The sequence below is a fragment of the Triturus cristatus genome, chromosome 9 (genome assembly GCF_964204655.1).
Source record: "Triturus cristatus chromosome 9, aTriCri1.1, whole genome shotgun sequence".
Lineage (NCBI taxonomy): Eukaryota > Metazoa > Chordata > Amphibia > Caudata > Salamandridae > Triturus > Triturus cristatus.
This window is the reverse complement of record NC_140592.1, coordinates 997,788,885-997,814,998: the sequence shown is the minus strand read 5'-3', so window position 1 is coordinate 997,814,998 and position 26,114 is coordinate 997,788,885.

Below are 26,114 nucleotides of genomic sequence, written 5' to 3'. Positions count from 1 at the left end.
ATGCTTCCTCCTCTGCCATGATGGTATCCTCTCCTGCGGCCACCTAGCAGCTGAGGTTCTCGTTCACCATCATCCCTGGTACAGCCGGTCTCTGCTTTGGCCTTAGCTGTCTGCTGAGTAGGACAGATAAGAAAATAAACAAGCATTGGCATAGCCAATAGGTCTCGCCTTAGGGACCTTATAAGTGTTTAGCCATGCAACAGTTGCATAACTAAATACTTATAAGGTCCTAAAAGCGAGACCTATTGGCTATGCCAAGCGGCCGTGAAAGTGATCACGATCAAACATCAAAGCGGCCGCAAAAGTTAAAGTAATCACGGAAAAGCGCGGCGCAGGCGCCCGCGCACATGCACTGTAGCTCTAGGCTGGCCTGGTAGCACTTTTTGGAGCCCTCTCAAAAAGTCTCGCCAGACCAGCGCATGCGCTGGGTCAGGCGAGACCTAAAAACATATGAGGGTGTATGCCCACTACTTAATGTACATTTTTCAATAGTAGAATATTAAATGAGACCAAAAATGATGATGTTATGTAATTCACTTCCATTTGGTATCAAAAGTTATAATTCCCACATGCCACTTTTAACAATGTATAACTCTAGTTAGCAAAGGTGTAGCTAAGGCATGTACCAATTCCCAATAAAGCATCACAATTGTCTATGATATAGAAACAGAAATGTTATCATAGCACATGGGATGCCTTGAAATGCCAAGCTATGTCACCATTACATAATCTTACGATGGCAGACTGAAAATACATAATTTAAAGGTCAGGGCTTGATGACCGATTGGAACACCATAAATGGTTATATTTTGAAAGTGCGATGGCTGATAATTGTGAGTGTACATTTTATGTATATTACATGATATTTTATATGTATTACTTCGTCAAAATGTCAAAGGCATGTGTTTCACACTGTCTATGAAGTTAGTCTGACATGATATACAAAGACTTAATTTAGAATATAGAGTATATTCACTAAGTTAATTATACACATGCATATTTACTGCTACACCTTGGTGTGATTCTATACTTATTTGCTAGTCACCATTTCAGAGTGTAGATGTACATACCTCCAACTTCCTTAAATCAGGGGATGGAGCCTCTTACAACAGAATTTAGGAGTGTAAAGTTACTTCTAGTAGCTTTGCACAAATAGGTGGACATCTCTGCTACGGAAGTGGAGATCTCCCTATAATAAAACATTTGAAAAATTATTATAGTTATTAGAAATATTTTAATCGAAAATATAAATTAAAGTTAATTTTAAGTATGTATTTATAATCAGAACTAATAAAATAAAATGTTACAGCATGTTAACTCATCAAACTAAATGATGTCTACCAATAATTTGTTTTAAATATATTAATTTTTTTTAACATTTAAAATAATTAAAAATATTCCCACTCCCATGTACATATATATATATATATTACCTACTGGCGGTCGCCAGTAGGTAGTTATAGTTAGGACCACGTTTCCATAGGAAATCCGCAACATTCTATTTTGAATAACTTTGGCGCCGGTCGACGAATCCTCGCGAATTTTTCAAAATAGGTGGGGCACTACGCTCCGCTCCTACCCTAAAAGTCTCGGGGGGATTCGTCAAGCGGGGGCTGAGATAAAAGGGGGGGTCCCAAAACGCGTTTTTCCCATGCATTTTTCCATAGGACCTTTAGACAGGGCTACAGCCCGAACGGCTGAACAGAATTACTAGAAATTTGGCAGAGAGGTAGCCATAAGGTCAAGGAAGTGCCTTTTGTAGGTGTGGTGTAAATCTGTTCCGTAGATTCTGAGAAAATAGCCTTTAAATCAATATATATATCTGAGCCAGCTTACGGTGCGCTTACGGTACGCTTACCGTACGCGAAACCAGGAAGCCGCGGCCGCCATTTTCTCTCTCGCACTGAGAGTCATGTTTAAAATATAAAGCATAAAAACATGTAAAGGGGCTGTTTAGACAGCTCCCACACACATAGCCATGTTGTGGGAGTCCCCAAAGGTCCCTCAAGGCCAAAAACGGAATTTTTATTTTTTCGCTAATGTCGCCGATTACGCTTACCGTACGCGTACTGTAAAAAAATTATAAAAAAAAAAAAATTATCCACACTCTCTCGACCCCGTGTGCTAATGGTGCCCGAAGGGCACCATTTGTGCATGGCTTATTACATATACGAAAAATTAAAATATTACCTTTCAAAACGAAGTGCATCATATGTCCTCCATGTGCGCACGGTGCGCGAAGCGCATCGTGCGTACATGGCCCATCTAGCGTAACGTGGGCATGCGGTGCGCGTAGCGCACCACGTGCCCACCGTGCGTGCACGGCACTAACTGCGTAAAGTGGGCGCGCGGTGCGCGAAGCGCACCGCGTGCTCACTGTGCACGCACGGTGTGCGAAGCGCACCGTGCGCGCACGGAACGAACTGCGTTAAGTGGGCACGCACGCCACGAATGGCGTAAAGTAACTTAGCATTTAAAAAACCCTACAAATTCACTGAAAAAACCATAGGTTTCACACACGTTATAGTTAGGAATTAGCATTTAAAAAACCTTGCAAATTCACTGAAAAAACCATAGGTTTCACACATGTTATAGTTAGCGGAAATTTTACTGATAAAAAACCAATGAAATTCCCCCGTTATAGTTGGTGCAGGCAACTATAACTCACGCGACCGCAATCTTCTGCTGATGACATATGTGTCTTTATGAAAAAAAAATATTTGTAATATATGTATAGCTAAAAATGTATGGAAGAAGACATGGGCAAATAAGTGTCTAAATACAGTATTAGCATCAGCAGAGGATTGCGGTCGCGTGAGTTATAGTTGCCTGCACCAACTATAACGGGGGAATTTCATTGGTTTTTTATCAGTAAAATTTCCGCTAACTATAACATGTGTGAAACCTATGGTTTTTTCAGTGAATATATATATATATATATATATATATATATATATATATATATATATATATATATATATATATATATATTACCTACTGGCGGTCGCCAGTAGGTAGTTATAGTTAGGACCCCTTTCCATAGGAAAACCTCAACATTCTATTTTGAATAACTTTGGCGCCGGTCGATGAATCCTCGCGAATTTCTCAAAATAGGTGGGGCGCTACGCTCCGCTCCTACCCTGAAAGTCTCGGGGGGATTCGTCAAGCGGGGGCTGAGATAAAAGGGGGGTCCCAAAACGCGTTTTTCCCATGCATTTTTCCATAGGACCTTTAGAACGAGCTACAGCCCGAACGGCTGAACAGAATTACTAGAAATTTGGCAGAGAGGTAGTCCCTATGTCAAGGAAGTGCCTTTTGTAGGTTTGGTGTAAATCTGTTCAGTAGATTCTGAGAAAATAGCCTTTAAATCAATATATATATCTGAGCCCGCTTACGGTACGCTTACCGTACGCTTACGGTAAGCTTACGGTACGCGTACGGTGGCGTGCGCGAGCGCGATTCTGATTGGCTGTTAGATCTTAGTAAACATTTGAATCGGCCGAAACCAGGAAGCGGCGGCCGCCATTTTGTGTGTTTCACTCAGAAAAAAAAGAGTGAAAACAAGAAAAGGGGGCAATGAGGAGAGTTACAGACCCCCTTACATTTGTGAGGGGGTCAAAGAAGGACTGTAAAGTACAAAGAAAACATTTATTGATTTTAAAAAAAATCACGGGGTACGCGTACGGTAAGCTTACGGTAAGCGTACGGTAGAAAAAAAAATAAAAAAATAAATGAAATTCAGATTTAAGTGTTTAGATATTAGGGGGCTCTAAAAAGAGCCGTTGTGTTTATGAAATGATTTTTTAGTGGTACCTACAAGTAAGTACCGATGCAGAGTCTAAGGTTCAAGAGGAAGACTCTGTTCCCTTCATCATTGAAGTGCACACCATCTCCTCTATAAATGTCTTGCATGTCATAACGCAAGTTGTTGTGGTAAATGGCACCCATACCATAGTCACGGAGGAAAGCAGAAACAGATTTGTTGACGTGCTTTCTTGCTTTGTCATCGCACCGCGTGCCCACCGTGCGTGCACGGCACTAACTGCGTAAAGTGGGCGTGCGGTGAGCGAAGCGCACCGCGTGCTCACTGTGCGCGCACGGTGCGCGAAGCGCACCGTGCGCGCACGGAACGAACTGCGTTAAGTGGGCGCGCACGCCACGAATGGCGTAAAGTAACTTAGCATTTAAAAAACCGTACAAATTCACTGAAAAAACCATAGGTTTCACACACGTTATAGTTAGGAATTAGCATTTAAAAAACCTTGCAAATTCACTGATAAAAAACCAATGAAATTCCCCCGTTATAGTTAGTGCAGGCAACTATAACTCACGCGACCGCAATCTTCTGCTGATGACATATGTGTCTTTATGAAAAAAAAATATTTGTAATATATGTATAGCTAAAAATGTATGGAAGAAGACATGGGCAAATAAGTGTCTAAATACAGTATTAGCATCAGCAGAGGATTGCGGTCGCGTGAGTTATAGTTGCCTGCACTAACTATAACGGGGGAATTTCATTGGTTTTTTATCAGTAAAATTTCCGCTAACTATAACATGTGTGAAACCTATGGTTTTTTCAGTGAATATATATATATATATATATATATATATATCCAAACAAAGTCGCCTCCGCAAAGAAACAACAAGGGACTCAGCGGGCAGTGCTCAGGTAGGTTTATTCAAGAATGTTGTGGCATAACGCGTTTCGGAATTCTCCTTCGTCAGATGCCTGTTACTCCCTAAAACTGGCGCCAGAAACAGTCCCCCTTTAAATGTAAAATACATCCTCCCCAGTGGTGGAAATAAAGAGACTGCAAGTTCCAGCATCCTTCATTGCGGATGATGGAAAAGGCTGCCAGAATCCAGAAAAATTTCCTTGTGGGACTGAAAATGCCGTCCTGTACTGCCCAACGCCTTCTGCAGCCTCCGTTACGGGCACATCCGGGAAGCGCCGTGTCAGTACTCCGTGCCTCACCGTGAAGTCACGGTCCCATCTAGGCCAGATATTTGCCCTCCCGTGGCCGCAGCGTTCCAAGCACACTATCGATCCCTCGATTCACCTCCGTTGTACCACTCAGGTGCTTGGTTTGTTAGGGCGGGTCTCCTCAATTGCGTTGTGGCCCCGCAAATAATATCCAAACAAAGTCGCCTCCGCAAAGAAACAACAAGGGACTCAGCGGGCAGTGCTCAGGTAGGTTTATTCAAGAATGTTGTGGCATAACGCGTTTCGGAATTGTCCTTCGTCAGATGCCTGTTACTCCCTAAAACTGGCGCCAGAAACAGTCCCCCTTTAAATGTAAAATACATCCTCCCCATTGGTGGAAATAAAGAGACTGCAAGTTCCAGCATCCTTCATTGCGGATGATGGAAAAGGATGCCAGAATCCAGAAAAATTTCTTTGTGGGACTGAAAATGCCGTCCTGTACTGCCCAACGCCTTCTGCAGCCTCCGTTACGGACACATCCGGGAAGCGCCGTGTCAGTAGTCCGTGCCTCACCGTGAAGTCACGGTCCCATCTAGGCCAGATATTTGCCCTCCCGTGGCCGCAGCGTTCCAAGCACACTATCGATGCCTCGATTCACCTCCGTTGTACCACTCAGGTGCTTGGTTCGTTAGGGCGGGTCTCCTCAATTGCGTTGTGGCCCCGAAAATAATATCCAAACAAAGTCGCCTCCGCAAAGAAACAACAAGGGACTCAGCGGGCAGTGCTCAGGTAGGTTTATTCAAGAATGTTGTGGCATAACGCGTTTCGGAATTGTCCTTCGTCAGATGCCTGTTACTCCCTAAAACTGGCGCCAGAAACAGTCCCCCTTTAAATGTAAAATACATCCTCCCCATTGGTGGAAATAAAGAGACTGCAAGTTCCAGCATCCTTCATTGCGGATGATGGAAAAGGCTGCCAGAATCCAGAAAAATTTCCTTGTGGGACTGAAAATGCCGTCCTGTACTGCCCAACGCCTTCTGCAGCCTCCGTTACGGGCACATCCGGGAAGCGCCGTGTCAGTACTCCGTGCCTCACCGTGAAGTCACGGTCCCATCTAGGCCAGATATTTGCCCTCCCGTGGCCGCAGCGTTCCAAGCACCCTATCGATCCCTCGATTCACCTCCGTTGTACCACTCAGGTGCTTGGTTCGTTAGGGCGGGTCTCCTCAATTGCGTTGTGGCCCCGCAAATAATATCCAAACAAAGTCGCCTCCGCAAAGAAACAACAAGGGACTCAGCGGGCAGTGCTCAGGTAGGTTTATTCAAGAATGTTGTGGCATAACGCGTTTCGGAATTGTCCTTCGTCAGATGCCTGTTACTCCCTAAAACTGGCGCCAGAAACAGTCCCCCTTTAAATGTAAAATACATCCTCCCCATTGGTGGAAATAAAGAGACTGCAAGTTCCAGCATCCTTCATTGCGGATGATGGAAAAGGATGCCAGAATCCAGAAAAATTTCTTTGTGGGACTGAAAATGCCGTCCTGTACTGCCCAACGCCTTCTGCAGCCTCCGTTACGGACACATCCGGGAAGCGCCGTGTCAGTAGTCCGTGCCTCACCGTGAAGTCACGGTCCCATCTAGGCCAGATATTTGCCCTCCCGTGGCCGCAGCGTTCCAAGCACACTATCGATGCCTCGATTCACCTCCGTTGTACCACTCAGGTGCTTGGTTCGTTAGGGCGGGTCTCCTCAATTGCGTTGTGGCCCCGAAAATAATATCCAAACAAAGTCGCCTCCGCAAAGAAACAACAAGGGACTCAGCGGGCAGTGCTCAGGTAGGTTTATTCAAGAATGTTGTGGCATAACGCGTTTCGGAATTGTCCTTCGTCAGATGCCTGTTACTCCCTAAAACTGGCGCCAGAAACAGTCCCCCTTTAAATGTAAAATACATCCTCCCCATTGGTGGAAATAAAGAGACTGCAAGTTCCAGCATCCTTCATTGCGGATGATGGAAAAGGCTGCCAGAATCCAGAAAAATTTCCTTGTGGGACTGAAAATGCCGTCCTGTACTGCCCAACGCCTTCTGCAGCCTCCGTTACGGGCACATCCGGGAAGCGCCGTGTCAGTACTCCGTGCCTCACCGTGAAGTCACGGTCCCATCTAGGCCAGATATTTGCCCTCCCGTGGCCGCAGCGTTCCAAGCACCCTATCGATCCCTCGATTCACCTCCGTTGTACCACTCAGGTGCTTGGTTCGTTAGGGCGGGTCTCCTCAATTGCGTTGTGGCCCCGCAAATAATATCCAAACAAAGTCGCCTCCGCAAAGAAACAACAAGGGACTCAGCGGGCAGTGCTCAGGTAGGTTTATTCAAGAATGTTGTGGCATAACGCGTTTCGGAATTGTCCTTCGTCAGATGCCTGTTACTCCCTACAACTGGCGCCAGAAACAGTCCCCCTTTAAATGTAAAATACATCCTCCCCATTGGTGGAAATAAAGAGACTGCAAGTTCCAGCATCCTTCATTGCGGATGATGGAAAAGGCTGCCAGAATCCAGAAAAAATTCCTTGTGGGACTGAAAATGCCGTCCTGTACTGCCCAACGCCTTCTGCAGCCTCCGTTACGGACACATCCGGGAAGCGCCGTGTCAGTAGTCCGTGCCTCACCGTGAAGTCACGGTCCCATCTAGGCCAGATATTTGCCCTCCCGTGGCCGCAGCGTTCCAAGCACACTATCGATCCCTCGATTCACCTCCGTTGTACCACTCAGGTGCTTGGTTCGTTAGGGCGGGTCTCCTCAATTGCATTGTGGCCCCGCAAATAATATCCAAACAAAGTCGCCTCCGCAAAGAAACAACAAGGGACTCAGCGGGCAGTGCTCAGGTAGGTTTATTCAAGAATGTTGTGGCATAACGCGTTTCGGAATTGTCCTTCGTCAGATGCCTGTTACTCCCTAAAACTGGCGCCAGAAACAGTCCCCCTTTAAATGTAAACTACATCCTCCCCATTGGTGGAAATAAAGAGACTGCAAGTTCCAGCATCCTTCATTGCGGATGATGGAAAAGGCTGCCAGAATCCAGAAAAATTTCCTTGTGGGACTGAAAATGCCGTCCTGTACTGCCCAACGCCTTCTGCAGCCTCCGTTACGGGCACATCCGGGAAGCGCTGTGTCAGTACTCCGTGCCTCACCGTGAAGTCACGGTCCCATCTAGGCCAGATATTTGCCCTCCCGTGGCCGCAGCGTTCCAAGCACACTATCGATCCCTCGATTCACCTCCGTTGTACCACTCAGGTGCTTGGTTCGTTAGGGCGAGTCTCCTCAATTGCGTTGTGGCCCCGCAAATAATATCCAAACAAAGTCGCCTCCGCAAAGAAACAACAAGAGACTCAGCGGGCAGTGCTCAGGTAGGTTTATTCAAGAATGTTGTGGCATAACGCGTTTCGGAATTGTCCTTCGTCAGATGCCTGTTACTCCCTAAAACTGGCGCCAGAAACAGTCCCCCTTTAAATGTAAAATACATCCTCCCCATTGGTGGAAATAAAGAGACTGCAAGTTCCAGCATCCTTCATTGCGGATGATGGAAAAGGCTGCCAGAATCCAGAAAAATTTCCTTGTGGGACTGAAAATGCAGTCCTGTACTGCCCAACGCCTTCTGCAGCCTCCGTTACGGGCACATCCGGGAAGCGCCGTGTCAGTACTCCGTGCCTCACCGTGAAGTCACGGTCCCATCTAGGCCAGATATTTGCCCTCCCGTGGCCGCAGCGTTCCAAGCACACTATCGATCCCTCGATTCACCTCCGTTGTACCACTCAGGTGCTTGGTTCGTTAGGGCGGGTCTCCTCAATTGCGTTGTGGCCCCGCAAATAATATCCAAACAAAGTCGCCTCCGCAAAGAAACAACAAGGGACTCAGCGGGCAGTGCTCAGGTAGGTTTATTCAAGAATGTTGTGGCATAACGCGTTTCGGAATTGTCCTTCGTCAGATGCCTGTTACTCCCTAAAACTGGCGCCAGAAACAGTCCCCCTTTAAATGTAAAATACATCCTCCCCATTGGTGGAAATAAAGAGACTGCAAGTTCCAGCATCCTTCATTGCGGATGATGGAAAAGGCTGCCAGAATCCAGAAAAAGTTCCTTGTGGGACTGAAAATGCAGTCCTGTACTGCCCAACGCCTTCTGCAGCCTCCGTTACGGGCACATCCGGGAAGCGCCGTGTCAGTACTCCGTGCCTCACCGTGAAGTCACGGTCCCATCTAGGCCAGATATTTGCCCTCCCGTGGTCGCAGCGTTCCAAGCACACTATCGATCCCTCGATTCACCTCCGTTGTACCACTCAGGTGCTTGGTTCATTAGGGCGGGTCTCCTCAATTGCGTTGTGGCCCCGCAAATAATATCCAAACAAAGTCGCCTCCGCAAAGAAACAACAAGGGACTCAGCGGGCAGTGCTCAGGTAGGTTTATTCAAGAATGTTGTGGCATAACGCGTTTCGGAATTGTCCTTCGTCAGATGCCTGTTACTCCCTAAAACTGGCGCCAGAAACAGTCCCCCTTTAAATGTAAAATACATACTCCCCATTGGTGGAAATAAAGAGACTGCAAGTTCCAGCATCCTTCATTGCGGATGATGGAAAAGGCTGCCAGAATCCAGAAAAATTTCCTCGTGGGACTGAAAATGCCGTCCTGTACTGCCCAACGCCTTCTGCAGCCTCCGTTACGGGCACATCCGGGAAGCGCCGTGTCAGTACTCCGTGCCTCACCGTGAAGTCACGGTCCCATCTAGGCCAGATATTTGCCCTCCCGTGGCCGCAGCGTTCCAAGCACACTATCGATCCCTCGATTCACCTCCGTTGTACCACTCAGGTGCTTGGTTCGTTAGGGCGGGTCTCCTCAATTGCGTTGTGGCCCCGCAAATAATATCCAAACAAAGTCGCCTCCGCAAAGAAACAACAAGGGACTCAGCGGGCAGTGCTCAGGTAGGTTTATTCAAGAATGTTGTGGCATAACGCGTTTCGGAATTGTCCTTCGTCAGATGCCTGTTACTCCCTAAAACTGGCGCCAGAAACAGTCCCCCTTTAAATGTAAAATACATCCTCCCCATTGGTGGAAATAAAGAGACTGCAAGTTCCAGCATCCTTCATTGCGGATGATGGAAAAGGCTGCCAGAATCCAGAAAAATTTCCTTGTGGGACTGAAAATGCCGTCCTGTACTGCCCAACGCCTTCTGGAGCCTCCGTTACGGACACATCCGGGAAGCGCCGTGTCAGTAGTCCGTGCCTCACCGTGAAGTCACGGTCCCATCTAGGCCAGATATTTGCCCTCCCGTGGCCGCAGCGTTCCAAGCACACTATCGATCCCTCGATTCACCTCCGTTGTACCACTCAGGTGCTTGGTTCGTTAGGGCGGGTCTCCTCAATTGCATTGTGGCCCCGCAAATAATATCCAAACAAAGTCGCCTCCGCAAAGAAACAACAAGGGACTCAGCGGGCAGTGCTCAGGTAGGTTTATTCAAGAATGTTGTGGCATAACGCGTTTCGGAATTGTCCTTCGTCAGATGCCTGTTACTCCCTAAAACTGGCGCCAGAAACAGTCCCCCTTTAAATGTAAAATACATCCTCCCCATTGGTGGAAATAAAGAGACTGCAAGTTCCAGCATCCTTCATTGCGGATGATGGAAAAGGCTGCCAGAATCCAGAAAAATTTCCTTGTGGGACTGAAAATGCCGTCCTGTACTGCCCAACGCCTTCTGCAGCCTCCGTTACGGGCACATCCGGGAAGCGCTGTGTCAGTACTCCGTGCCTCACCGTGAAGTCACGGTCCCATCTAGGCCAGATATTTGCCCTCCCGTGGCCGCAGCGTTCCAAGCACACTATCGATCCCTCGATTCACCTCCGTTGTACCACTCAGGTGCTTGGTTCGTTAGGGCGGGTCTCCTCAATTGCGTTGTGGCCCCGCAAATAATATCCAAACAAAGTCGCCTCCGCAAAGAAACAACAAGGGACTCAGCGGGCAGTGCTCAGGTAGGTTTATTCAAGAATGTTGTGGCATAACGCGTTTCGGAATTGTCCTTCGTCAGATGCCTGTTACTCCCTAAAACTGGCGCCAGAAACAGTCCCCCTTTAAATGTAAAATACATCCTCCCCATTGGTGGAAATAAAGAGACTGCAAGTTCCAGCATCCTTCATTGCGGATGATGGAAAAGGCTGCCAGAATCCAGAAAAAGTTCCTTGTGGGACTGAAAATGCAGTCCTGTACTGCCCAACGCCTTCTGCAGCCTCCGTTACGGGCACATCCGGGAAGCGCCGTGTCAGTACTCCGTGCCTCACCGTGAAGTCACGGTCCCATCTAGGCCAGATATTTGCCCTCCCGTGGTCGCAGCGTTCCAAGCACACTATCGATCCCTCGATTCACCTCCGTTGTACCACTCAGGTGCTTGGTTCGTTAGGGCGGGTCTCCTCAATTGCGTTGTGGCCCCGCAAATAATATCCAAACAAAGTCGCCTCCGCAAAGAAACAACAAGGGACTCAGCGGGCAGTGCTCAGGTAGGTTTATTCAAGAATGTTGTGGCATAACGCGTTTCGGAATTGTCCTTCGTCAGATGCCTGTTACTCCCTAAAACTGGCGCCAGAAACAGTCCCCCTTTAAATGTAAAATACATACTCCCCATTGGTGGAAATAAAGAGACTGCAAGTTCCAGCATCCTTCATTGCGGATGATGGAAAAGGCTGCCAGAATCCAGAAAAATTTCCTCGTGGGACTGAAAATGCCGTCCTGTACTGCCCAACGCCTTCTGCAGCCTCCGTTACGGGCACATCCGGGAAGCGCCGTGTCAGTACTCCGTGCCTCACCGTGAAGTCACGGTCCCATCTAGGCCAGATATTTGCCCTCCCGTGGCCGCAGCGTTCCAAGCACACTATCGATCCCTCGATTCACCTCCGTTGTACCACTCAGGTGCTTGGTTCGTTAGGGCGGGTCTCCTCAATTGCGTTGTGGCCCCGCAAATAATATCCAAACAAAGTCGCCTCCGCAAAGAAACAACAAGGGACTCAGCGGGCAGTGCTCAGGTAGGTTTATTCAAGAATGTTGTGGCATAACGCGTTTCGGAATTGTCCTTCGTCAGATGCCTGTTACTCCCTAAAACTGGCGCCAGAAACAGTCCCCCTTTAAATGTAAAATACATCCTCCCCATTGGTGGAAATAAAGAGACTGCAAGTTCCAGCATCCTTCATTGCGGATGATGGAAAAGGCTGCCAGAATCCAGAAAAATGTCCTTGTGGGACTGAAAATGCCGTCCTGTACTGCCCAACGCCTTCTGCAGCCTCCGTTACGGGCACATCCGGGAAGCGCCGTGTCAGTACTCCGTGCCTCACCGTGAAGTCACGGTCCCATCTAGGCCAGATATTTGCCCTCCCGTGGCCGCAGCGTTCCAAGCACACTATCGATCCCTCGATTCACCTCCGTTGTACCACTCAGGTGCTTGGTTCGTTAGGGCGAGTCTCCTCAATTGCGTTGTGGCCCCGCAAATAATATCCAAACAAAGTCGCCTCCGCAAAGAAACAACAAGAGACTCAGCGGGCAGTGCTCAGGTAGGTTTATTCAAGAATGTTGTGGCATAACGCGTTTCGGAATTGTCCTTCGTCAGATGCCTGTTACTCCCTAAAACTGGCGCCAGAAACAGTCCCCCTTTAAATGTAAAATACATCCTCCCCATTGGTGGAAATAAAGAGACTGCAAGTTCCAGCATCCTTCATTGCGGATGATGGAAAAGGCTGCCAGAATCCAGAAAAATTTCCTTGTGGGACTGAAAATGCAGTCCTGTACTGCCCAACGCCTTCTGCAGCCTCCGTTACGGGCACATCCGGGAAGCGCCGTGTCAGTACTCCGTGCCTCACCGTGAAGTCACGGTCCCATCTAGGCCAGATATTTGCCCTCCCGTGGCCGCAGCGTTCCAAGCACACTATCGATCCCTCGATTCACCTCCGTTGTACCACTCAGGTGCTTGGTTCGTTAGGGCGGGTCTCCTCAATTGCGTTGTGGCCCCGCAAATAATATCCAAACAAAGTCGCCTCCGCAAAGAAACAACAAGGGACTCAGCGGGCAGTGCTCAGGTAGGTTTATTCAAGAATGTTGTGGCATAACGCGTTTCGGAATTGTCCTTCGTCAGATGCCTGTTACTCCCTAAAACTGGCGCCAGAAACAGTCCCCCTTTAAATGTAAAATACATCCTCCCCATTGGTGGAAATAAAGAGACTGCAAGTTCCAGCATCCTTCATTGCGGATGATGGAAAAGGCTGCCAGAATCCAGAAAAAGTTCCTTGTGGGACTGAAAATGCAGTCCTGTACTGCCCAACGCCTTCTGCAGCCTCCGTTACGGGCACATCCGGGAAGCGCCGTGTCAGTACTCCGTGCCTCACCGTGAAGTCACGGTCCCATCTAGGCCAGATATTTGCCCTCCCGTGGCCGCAGCGTTCCAAGCACACTATCGATCCCTCGATTCACCTCTGTTGTACCACTCAGGTGCTTGGTTCGTTAGGGCGGGTCTCCTCAATTGCGTTGTGGCCCCGCAAATAATATCCAAACAAAGTCGCCTCCGCAAAGAAACAACAAGGGACTCAGCGGGCAGTGCTCAGGTAGGTTTATTCAAGAATGTTGTGGCATAACGCGTTTCGGAATTGTCCTTCGTCAGATGCCTGTTACTCCCTAAAACTGGCGCCAGAAACAGTCCCCCTTTAAATGTAAAATACATCCTCCCCATTGGTGGAAATAAAGAGACTGCAAGTTCCAGCATCCTTCATTGCGGATGATGGAAAAGGCTGCCAGAATCCAGAAAAATGTCCTTGTGGGACTGAAAATGCCGTCCTGTACTGCCCAACGCCTTCTGCAGCCTCCGTTACGGGCACATCCGGGAAGCGCCGTGTCAGTACTCCGTGCCTCACCGTGAAGTCACGGTCCCATCTAGGCCAGATATTTGCCCTCCCGTGGCCGCAGCGTTCCAAGCACACTATCGATCCCTCGATTCACCTCCGTTGTACCACTCAGGTGCTTGGTTCGTTAGGGCGGGTCTCCTCAATTGCGTTGTGGCCCCGCAAATAATATCCAAACAAAGTTGCCTCCGCAAAGAAACAACAAGGGACTCAGCGGGCAGTGCTCAGGTAGGTTTATTCAAGAATGTTGTGGCATAACGTGTTTCGGAATTGTCCTTCGTCAGATGCCTGTTACTCCCTAAAACTGGCGCCAGAAACAGTCCCCCTTTACATGTAAAATACATCCTCCCCATTGGTGGAAATAAAGAGACTGCAAGTTCCAGCATCCTTCATTGCGGATGATATATATGTATATATATATTTATTTTTTTAATACACCACCTACAGTGAGCAAGGCTGTTCCGGCCGAAACGCGTTGGTGTGACAGACTGGGCTCTGTTAATAAAATCTAAAAACAACTGATAAAGTTCCAGAGTGCGGGCGTACTTTGTAATAAAATTGATGTATGGCCACTGGTTTGGCCCAACGCCTGCACCCGCTGCCGAGCAATCCGGATGAAACCACATTGTGAGGGAAAAAAAAAAAAAATATATATATATATATATATTTTTTTTTTTTTTTTAAAACAATCGCCAAGCTTTTTTGAGCGCACTCGACAACTGAGGGCTCGAGAAGCTCAAAAGTTGAACTATACATTCCACCATGCATTGCACTAAGCAACGCCCATTGGGGGCAGGTACTATTAAATGGCATGCATGAGCAGTCGGTGAGACTTGTTATCAGCTGCCCAGGAAGAAGAGGTAAAGTACCTCGAAACGCGTCGGCATCAAGATTTTAAACCGGGATGATCCTGTTGGTCGCCAGACAAATGGACCGTGAGGTCTTCAGCAGCTGTCGAGTGCGCTCAGAAAAGCTTGGCGATTGTTTTAAAAAAAAAATATATATATATATATATACTTCACTGCAAAGTGTCAATACGCTTCTGCCGTGGAAGGTTTGCCCATACAGAAGGAGTCACTCGGCATTCATCAGGACCCTTCGAGACCCAAAAAGGGAGGTCCCCTCTGATCCTACCTCCGGTATCTGTGGCGAGTGCTCCCAGTCATGCAGAGATACATTGAACAACACACAAATCATGTTTGAGTTTCATAGATAAATTCTCTTGAACTGGCGAGGTGTGGGGGTGACCCCCTGTAGTCACACTTACATCAAGGTGGGTACACCGACTGGAAGGTATCCAGATCCTCACAGCATAGTAGCAATTTGTGTAGTCCCAAAGGCCAGCGCCATAGCCAGAACTTGGGAGGCATTTGCTTTTAATCAACATCAGCAGCTACCTGATCAGATTTTGGCCTATTTTACTGGCAAACCTGAAGATAGATTCTATAGCTCTCAAACATTTTATTTTGGATATATTTAATTGGCTTTCCCAGGACCCTGATGCAGTGATCTGAATTCCCAGGTGTGAGAATATTTGTGTCTCTGCTAACCTCTCCCCCTTTACATGGTGTATCCTCTTTTTTGCTCTTCCTTTTCCAGTTACCATAGTAACGGTTTCCTTTAAATTTACTTTCATGTCTTTGTTATCCATAAATTTAACAAAGTTATCTATCAAGAGCTGCAGCCCATTGGCTGTTCTAGATAAGAGGACTGCATCGTCCGCACATAATAAAATCGGAAGGGAATGAGATCTGACCATGGGGGCATCAGCTTTAGATTTTTGTAAACGTTCATCCACCCCATTTCTGTAGAGCGAGAAGAGCAAGGCCACAACCCTGTTTAACACCTCGGGTGACCTTAAAGCTTTCTGTGTACATTCCCCCTTTGGTCCATCTCGAACCTGCGTGATAAGGTAAGAGTACCATTGGGACAGATAGTTGATAATACCCTGAGGGGCTCCCATATCCACAAGTGGTTCTGAAAGTTTATTATGATTTACCAGATCGAACGCACTGCTCAGATCTGCAAGGCATAAGTTCACATGTCCCGCCCTTGCTACCGTATATTTATTGATTAACAGATGTAGATTAACACATTGTTCTATTGTTCCAATATCACTCCTGAACCCACAGTGTGTGTCAGTGAGTATGTGTTTTTCCTCCATCCATTGTTCTAACCTACCCAGGAGGATTCAGCCCATTAATTTAGCAGTGGAGTCCAGGAGGGATATTGGACTATAACATTTCGGATTCCCTCTGTTACCTTTTTAAATATTGAGGACTATTGTGCTTTCTGTCCAACCAACAGGGAGGAACCCCTGTTGGGTCAGCATCGGGTCCATAAAATGACGTGCTTTAAAGGTGTCTATACGAACACCATCCGGGCCTGTGGCCTTTCCACTTGCTACTTTATTTAGAGTGTTAATGATCTCTTCTAGGGTTATGTCAGGGATATCCACAGCATCAATTTGGTATAAATGTGTGGTTGGCATTTTTAAAACACAATTTTCTGGATTAAAAATAGTGTTAAAATGTTCTATCCAATCCCCCTGTTGTACAGATGACTCAATCCTTGGTTCTCCTCTTTCTTTTCCTTTAAGGCTTTCCTTAATTTTCTGTTTATCGAGGAACATTCTGTGTTAAACCATCCCCTCTTTCTATTTTCTATTTTATTTCCTTCTGAACGGGTATCTAAGTTTCTACGAGATTTTTGCCATGATTTTACAGAAGGCTACCAGGAGCACAGCAGGGAGGACTTCAGGGCAGTTCTTATATAAAAGTCTCTAAGATTTTCTACCATGATTTACCCCTGTTGTGCTTATGCCATCTATGTTTGCCCATCTTAATGTAATACAATTTCTGCCCTGTATTTCGATTTGATTCATAGTTTGTGAACCATTTGGCCTTGAGATTTTTATATTAAAGACCAGTGTCAAGGTGGCATGGTCACTGAGGGCACTTGGGGTAATGCTGAAGGATTCTATAAAACCGTTCCTTGGATCCTTGTTTCCAGTCCAGGGAGGACCTGGCTTGGCAGTTCGGGCTGGGCTGTTCCCATGAGGCACAGGGTCAAGACTGATTTGCATATTGCTGGGCTCAAACTGGAATGGCATGGTGAGCAAAAAAACGATGGATTTAGCTCCAGATCTCTGTACTGGGGTGAATGTATTTCTGCATTCTGTCCATCAACTGATGTTTTTGCGAAGCATTCTATAAGGCGTTGCCCATTTTCTGCCACCAAAATGTGGTCAATGACAGAATGTCTGCCATTCCCATAATATGTTGGTGCTAACATTAGATCTTCACGATTGCATTGTTCCAGCAAATGCAGGCTATATATAAAAATCATTTCATTTAATGCTTATCCATACGGGCTGTGTAAGAAATGCCTTCCCCATTTGTTTTTACATAGCCACAACTTTTATATGCCTGCCTGCAGCATTGGCTCAGACTAAAATCTCCTAGCCATAATAAAATATACTCATCCTTAAAAAAGTAAGGAATAATTAAATCTCGCTACTTAATTCCATTGTAAAAGCTACTTTAGTTTTATCAAAAACATTATTATAAAAATTGATTATAACCAGGTTAACCTTTTCTTCTGTTGATATGTGGAAACATTGAAAATAGGGGGAAGATAGGTAGGATCTCAATACTTTTAATAATGCGGTTATGCATATTAGAACTGCCAGGCCTCCGTTAGCCCGCCCTCCCTGTGAAGAGGTTGCCTGGGTTAGAAGTGGAATAAAACCTGCCACAAAAAAGTCTGTTGCCCATGTCTCTTGTAGGTAGACTAGTTGAGTTTGGCTGATGGCTGCCGGCCACTTTGGGTTTGTTAATTTGTTCTTTATTCCAGCAATGTTCCAGGTCTTAATTGCAAGGTTGGAGTTTCCTGTATTTGGACAGGTTAAAATACCTGGGTCAGAGTTCTGTATTTCAAGTTCAGTATTATGTACCTCAATGGTCAGATTAATGGGCTTCGTCTTTGGGCAGATTGATATACACAGGTCAGAGTTCTGAATTTTATGACCTGCATGATATACATCGATATACATCTGTGGGCAAGTTCAGATACCCGAATCAAAGTTCTGTGCTTCATGGTCTACATGAAGTACATCAATGGGATTGCTGCCCTTTCTTCCCTCCCCCACCTGTTGTCAATCCTGCTCATCAAAGTACGAGAGGGGGAGGAATTGGTTTGTGGTTGGGATTGTTATCTGTGACCTTTTAGTGGAATTTGATTGTTGTTGGGTAACGTTCTGCCCAGCTGATAAGACTGAATGTATAGGGTTGTCAGTCCTGCCCAGAAACATTTCTGGCCTGTAGAAAAAGCCCAAAGGCTCAGCTCGAATGTTCCCACTGGCATTCTTAGCACCGCGTCTACATCCTAGACCAGAGAGAAGGGTTCTTACTAGATGGGGGGGGTGTGAAAGTTCACCACAATGCAGTCACCTTCACTAGTTTTCTTTGAAGGGCTTATCCGTCATAATATCATGTAATACAGAGGGTGTTTTGCAAAATGTGTTCTTGCACAGTAGCCTACATTTAGAAACCAAAAGTTGATACAAATTCAATAGATAGTAACAAATGTTCTACTATTCTCTGTTCTGAAACTTTTCCCAATAAAAATGGCACTCCACTTGTGTGGGTGGGCCTATCTCCTGCGGCACAAAAGTCTCCATTATACAATGTGGAGACATCAAGACTTTTCTTTTGACTTTCAGTATTTCTAGAAATGTGCCTAGCTGTGACATTTGAGCCTAGGCTTAGCTGACACTCAAGAAAGCCTACTAAGCCTAGACATTTCTGAAAACTAGACACCACGAGTGTCATGTCCTTTAGGCTAGTCCTTTCATGTATACCCCTTTTTACATACATTGTCCCATCCACATGACAATAACGGTTCTGATGAAACAGGTGACCTTTTACCTAGTAGCTTTCTCCTGTCTCTTTGACACCAGCTCTGAGTATTCTATCCTAAAGCCTGTACCTGACGTACATAAACATGTCCTTAGGCATGGCATAATTACTCTGTATACGGGACACCACTTTTTTTCACCCTTGGCCAATAGCCCGCTTTGCATGATCGCATTTGTTTGGAAAAACACTTATGATTGTTTTCAAAACATTTATGATTGTTTTCAAAACATTTCGGTTCTAGAAGAAACTCTGGAGTGACCACTCTAGTATATAAGACCCTTATTTCCCCCTGCAAAGTAGAGGAGAATCCCTTCCAAGCTGACACGGGGTCCTGCATGCTAAATCTCCGACACTCAGCGGTCTAACATCCCTTGCGGGGTGCCATCCTCGAAGCAGAGACTGGGTCCTTCATTCTCAACCAACAGGTGAGTGGGCTGGTTCTTGCGTAGAGGATTCCTGGCTACATATACGCATATATATGCTACACATACAGTTCTAGGTTAGGTACACCTAGGCGAATTACTTAGGGCACGCATTTTAGGAATATGCAAGTGCTTCTGTATTTATCTAAACTGCTTATGTTCATCCTATTAGCACTACGGTAGAAATGCATCTAGTATTTAACATAACATAACATAACATGTGTATTTGTAAAGCGCACGTTCACCCAGAGGTATCTTGGCACTGAATAACAGATGTTGCTTGTTACCCAACTCAATGGTACTCTATTGGTACTTGCAACTATTTTGTTTGCTTTTGTCTACTGATTGTCGCATCAAATATGTTTTGCACAAGACTGACGCTGGACCAATAAATACGTATTGAAACGTCCTAATTGCCTTCCTGTGTATTTTCTGAGAGTAAGCATGCACGGGCATCTGAATGAAAAGTACTGTACTGAGGAATCAGGGTTGTTATGTTCAGTGGTTGCCAGAAACTACCTACACCACTGTAAGATACAGGGAGGTGGTATTGACACTGTAGATCTAGCTGTTCTAACGGCTAACATGTGTCCGGAAGTGGTTGGGACACCAAGCCCTCAGTTTAGGTCATCCAAATGCGCAGGTCCTGGGGATTCCTATGAACTACATGACAGTAGAGTCCAGGGTGGTGTGACCATCAGGAACCCCACTCCATTTTCTTACTCTGAATGCCCTGTAAACTTCAAACTTTGGCTAAACTCACAAATTTTCCTCCTCCCATTTCTGTGAGGGAACCCTCCGGGATCTGTGGTGACCCACAAAATTCCTACCACCTAGTATTCCTGGACTTCTAATAAAAACAGTACCGCACTTACGTGGCTCGATATTCTTAAACTCTAATCTGACCCTTTCTCTTCATGGATTGACAGGAGATTTAATCTAACTAAGGAGTCAATCTCAGATCAAATGTTATGACCGCAGAGAAAAAGGTACAAAATGTGTTGGTTTGCACAGGGTGCTACATTTCTCCTTTGTGGAACTCAACGCTATGTAAATCCTGCACTGGGAAATAGGACTAGACAGAATAGGTCACCTGCCATTCCCTGAAGTACATCTGGAAACCTGCGCCTAGGCAGCGTGTGGATAACTATCACAATGAAAAGGATATTTAATGGCAGGTGATGAAATGCTGACGTTGCCATACAAAGGTGGAGATTTGCAAGAGTTACTTTTCAGGAATGAATGGAGATGGATACAGCAGTTCAATTTAATTCAACATGGCCTGGAATAGCATTGAATAGCATTGCACTCACTGAAAGGCGAGACTAGCAATGACAACGTACTTCACATTAGACCCTAATTTTGAATTGATATTTTTGTATGTCTAATGCCTTTATTGGATAGTATTGGATAGTATTATTGTCTATTTGAATCAACATGTATTGAATCAGCAGTATACGAGCCCTTTTGTGGGTGGCAATATACAGCAACCCTCCTTTTCAACATCTTCCTCAACTTGATAATGTAGTTTTTTACACTTTTTCAAGAATTATCCAATTTTTAAAATTCTTTTCTATATAACTTTTCTTCTGTGAAAATTGTATTAATCTGTTCAGTATTTTATAAAAGTATGTAGACATCTAGGTGCCGATTCCGATCCTGGAAAAACCGGGTACGATCCGTCGGTCGGAGCGTTTTCTCCGTCCGACTCGTACCCGGGAAAAAAACATTACAAACATGGAAGTACGATTCGCACGGAAACACCATTTCCGTACGATTCGTAAAAAACACCGACCGACGAAAATATACATACGAATGTGATCCGGGAATGCTCCGACGTGACGTCGGGACGCTTTCAGGCAGCGTTTCATGAACCAGGAAGTACGATTCGAACCGACAGCAGTCCGGACGGCAATATTTTTACGGCACCCAAAAAGTGCCGGAAAAGCGAAGTACGCCGCGAAACGACCAGATTAGGGGGCCCGGTACGCGCCGTACCCCCCCCAGCCCCCGTGAGTACGCGCCGAACCCCACCCGTGTATGTACACCCGTGTATGTACGAGTCGTACCCCCACCCATGTATGTACACCCGTGTACGTACGAGTCATACCCCCACCCGTGTATGTACACCCGTGTACGTACGAGTCGTACCCCCCGTGTATGTACACCCGTGTACGTACGAGCGTACCCCCCGTGTATGTACACCCGTGTACGTACGAGTCGTATCCCCACCCGTGTATGTACACCCGTGTACATACGAGTCGTACCCCCACCCGTGTATGTACGGTGCGTACCCCCAGCGCGTAGCGCTGGGGGTATGCACCGTACTCGTACGTACACGGGTGTACATACACGGGTGGGGGTACGACTCGTACGTACACGGGTGTACATACACGGGGGGTACGACTCGTACGTACACGGGTGTACATACACAGGTGGGGTTCGGCGCGTACTCACGGGGGCTGGGGGGAGGGTCGGCGCGTATGCGGGCACATGTCTCCATGGTTGCTATGGGAGTTCGTCCGTACGGTGCATTTTCCATACGGGTGTACATTCGGACGGACGGGACAGATCGTACTTGCGCGGTGGGACTTCACTTTTCACATTTGTACGGTAAATCGTCCGGGGACGTGTCGGACACTTTTTCCGACCCGAGGACGTGTGGGGAATTATTCCCAATGCGATTCGTATGGACTTTTTCCCATGCGAATCGTACTTGGCAGTTTGTACGGCACTTGTACGATTCGTACGGTAAAAAGACCGGATACGAGTCGTACGGGAAACATTTTTCCAGGATCCGAATCGGCACCCTAATGTGCAATCTATAGTCTGTTGTCACTGTTACGTGTATTTCCGGCCATCTTGTGGTCCTCATATTGACTCCGGTATTATCTTCTCTGTTCTTGTGAATTCATTCCTTTTCTATTTCATTGGTCTTCGTAAATCTGGTTGTGCTTGAATATTGGAGCAAACTGGCCATGTATCAGTCTGTCCTCGGTGGCCTAATGATGCATGTCTCCCAGGATGCCACAGCGTCACACACACATGGTCATGCCGGCTGCTACTCTTATCGATATCCTTTCCAGGTAGTATTGTTCAGCCTGGTGGACCGCCTTCATCCTAGGTTTTCTAATTGAATTTAATTACTTTCTATACCATGCTCCTCAGACTTATGCATATGGTATCCACCATCTATTGGTGAAGTGGGATCATTACTCATTAGTCGATTCTTCAGAACATGGGGTGCTAGTACTCTTTCAAGCACTGTTCTCTAACCCTTACTATAATCCTTGCACACCTCCTATTCCAGACTGGACCTTGTGGCAATTGCTCTCCTTTGTAAGTCTAACACTTTTATTCATACACAGGACTGAGTTGTCCCATATTATTAGCATCCTCTTCATTCTTTGAACCTCTCATATAAGTATTCATTTTGCCTACTGCAGTAAGTACAATTTATATGTGTGCTTCCCATTTTTTTGAACGAGTTTAGGCACCTCGAACGTACCAATTCATTTTTGCTGCACATGTTTTTGTGTGAAATCCTCGCTAGCTCATCTATTTGTAAGTAACAATTCATGTTTGTTGCATTAGTCTGGGGATCTTTATCTCTGTACGGACTCCCTGTTTTTGATCTTTTAAAGATACAGCGTAGCCAGTTGTTATACTTCTAATTGTAGTAGTAAGTGGATTTCTCTCTGCCTCCCTCCTCCCTTTTCCTTCCTCTCCCGTTTTCCTTGTTTCCTTTCACTTATTTTCTTCTGCCTACATTTCTTTTCGCCTCCCTTTTTTTCTTTTCTCTCGCCCCTTTTCGTTTTTTTTCTCATTTTTCCTTTTTTTCCTCCCCCTTTTTGCTTTGCTTACTCTGACTTCTAGTGCTAATATATGGCATCTTATTCTTTCAGGGCATGGTGCAGTGTCCTGATTATGAATCCCCCACTCTATTTGGGGTCGAAGTGTCATTGGCACATAAAGGGTTATTCGCCCTTAAATAATTGACCATTAGGATCTACTATGCTTTGTTGTTTTAAATAATTTTTTTAAGCCAATTTTGTTCCCATATTTTTTTGTATGTGCACACTTTTACATTACGCGTCTTTTCACTGTGTGATCACTTCGGGCCTCATTCACAAAGGGAAACTTACACTTTTTTGTAAGTTTACTATTGTTTTGCTATTCACAGATGTATTTTACCAGTAGTATATTTACGACTGCGGATTCCTCGCACATAAAAATATAGGAGAGTCCTAACTTCAAAGTCGTAAAGATACTAATAGTAAAATTCCTCTGTAAATGAACAAACGTAAACTTACACAAAAGTGTACATTTACCTTTGTGAATGAGGCCTTTTAGATCCCTGAGCATCAATGCTCTGACGTTTCGAAACTGCACAGACTGGTTAAAATATGTCAGTGATTATTTTGGCAGAGAGATGTATTGATTGATTTATCTGTGTAATATTTCATCATCTAAACCGTTATCTGTTGAATTATACCACTGTTCGCCTCCATGTGTTTTCTTAAAGGCAGCTTTCCAAGCATATTTCTGGGAATGTTTGTGAACGGAAAAAAACAGTAAAAGTACATTCATGCCAAGATGTAAACTTCTGCCCATACTTTTATGGGTTTTTCGTGAATACGGTCCCTTGTCTTAGGTCTGCGCATGTCAACTGAGCATGGAACGTTTCTTTCCACTTATATGCACCAGTTCTTATCTTTCCCATTATCTCTGTGGGGTCAAGGAGTCTCACAACAACGAACATGTAATTCTCCATACTTTTCATTAAAGAGAAAATGTACCTATGCATGGTATGTTCATGCTTTTAAAATCTAATGAGGCGGTAGCACACTAATAACATCTAACCTCGCCAGACTGGTGCCAGCTAAATACCTCTCCAGCCCCCAGCTCGAGATTGAAATCAGAAGGCTATGGCAAGACATTGTTATCTTCTTGTTCATGAGACATTAACTATTATTCCCTCCGGTCGTGAAGATGCTCGTCTGTTTTTTTGGGTGTTGGTTTATAAATCTCCCTCTTCCGTTTCAAGGCAAGAAGAGACACACTGGGGTTAGAATCCTGGGACAAAGAGACAAGTAAGCTCCAACAGAGACACAAATACTAATGCTGAAAGTGGGAGACACAGTCACAGGGATAGGGAGACAGGGCACTGGGAAATAGAGGGAACACTGGCGAGGAGACATAGGCACACATGTATTTGACCAAGGAGACACGAAAACTAAGAAGGTAAGATTGGGGAGAGGATGTGGCCAAACTAATAGGGTGGACGATCTCAAAGCTGGGGAACTGAGTATGAGTTCGAGTCTCGGCAATAACGCTGAACATCCTGTGATTCTGGACAAATCACTTCATCTCCCTGTGCCTAACAAAAATAGATGTGCCCTTGTGTAACGTAATTGGTGCTCATGTAAAGCGCTCTGATACCTGAAACCTTCGGGGCAAGTTTGCGCTATATAAAACTCCGGAAAAAAGATATTGATATTCAGCTAATGAGACACACAGGACAGGAACACACAGAGGGGCATATGTACGAGGAGTTAACGCCACATTAGCTGCACTTTTCCGATGGTTTTGCGGCAAGATTTTTATTGCCTGATGTACAAGCTACAGATAACCCCTGTTAGCGGCAGTTTTCCGGCGAAAACGTCCATTATAAAGATCGCCACTTCTGTTAGCGATAAAGGGAGGCTTTCCCGTGCAAAAAAGGCTGCTAACTCCACTTAGGGATATTTACAAGGGGATTACTTACCTGCAGTTAGAGGCAGTTTTTTAAGACCAGAAAATAGCTGGTCTTAAAAATGGAGATAAACCTTGTGGCCTCATTTCAGCAGGTTTTGTTGCTGGACCGCGCTGCAAGCGATGTTGCTGCGCTGCCCTGTGACAAAACTACAGGGCAGGAATGCGCACCATCAGTTAGATAGTGTGCATTCCTGGGCCTCACTCATGAAAAGTGTTGCAGTGCTGCGACAAGGCAGCGTTGCAACACTTTTCAATACCCCCTTCTGCTATACCACATATGGACATTGCTCCATGACGCAAGTAATGACAGATACGTCTGGAATCCTGACGTATCTGTCTGCGCTAAAGTCACCCATTGCTGCAGTCATGTCACAACCATGACGCAACTCCAGCAATGACTGGAACCAGCCTATACCTGTGGCACTGCGTCACCCTTACACCTGCCATCATGCAGGCATAAAATACTGACGCAGTGCCGTTCTTGAGGGGTGCCCGGCTGTCGGGGCAGTAGGAGATCCATCGGTGGCAGTTGCACGCTGCAGTGTCATCGTCTGTAAGCATTGGTGGAGTGGTGGTGCTGAGGGCATTGACAAGATGCACTTCAGTGGCCTTGATCCAGCTGCGAGGGGGGCGATGATAGCGGTTGTGTACGGTGGACATGGTGAAGACGTGATGTATACAATGATGGTCGGTTTAGGAGAGTCCGGTGTTGTGGCTGTAGTTGAACGTCCGGATGGTGGAGGAGACGTGCTCGACCGTATATCCTGTTATGTGGCTTGCTGCGGTGACTAGCTGCTTGAGTCTGATGTTGGAGAGCTACCCCAGGAGAGGGTAGTGTTCTGGTCACTGGGGTTGTCCAGGTGGAACTTGAGTTCGCCGAGTAGGATGTCGTCGGTGGATGGGAGAGCCTGGTGTGCAAGGAGGTCTACAATGGTGTCGGAGAATGGGTGTCCATGGCCCGGGGGGCCTGCAGATGAGAGTGCCGCAGAGGATAGGCATGGGGTTGGGGTTGGTCCGGATCTGGAAGTTGAGGTGTTCCATGGTCACCGTTGAGGCATTAGAGTGTGTGCTTCTGTAGGTGATGGCAATGCCTCCTTCTGGACGGTCCAGGTGGTCCTTGCGAGTGATTTCGTAGCCGTCAGTGATGGCGATGGTGATGTCCGGTCTGGAGCAGAT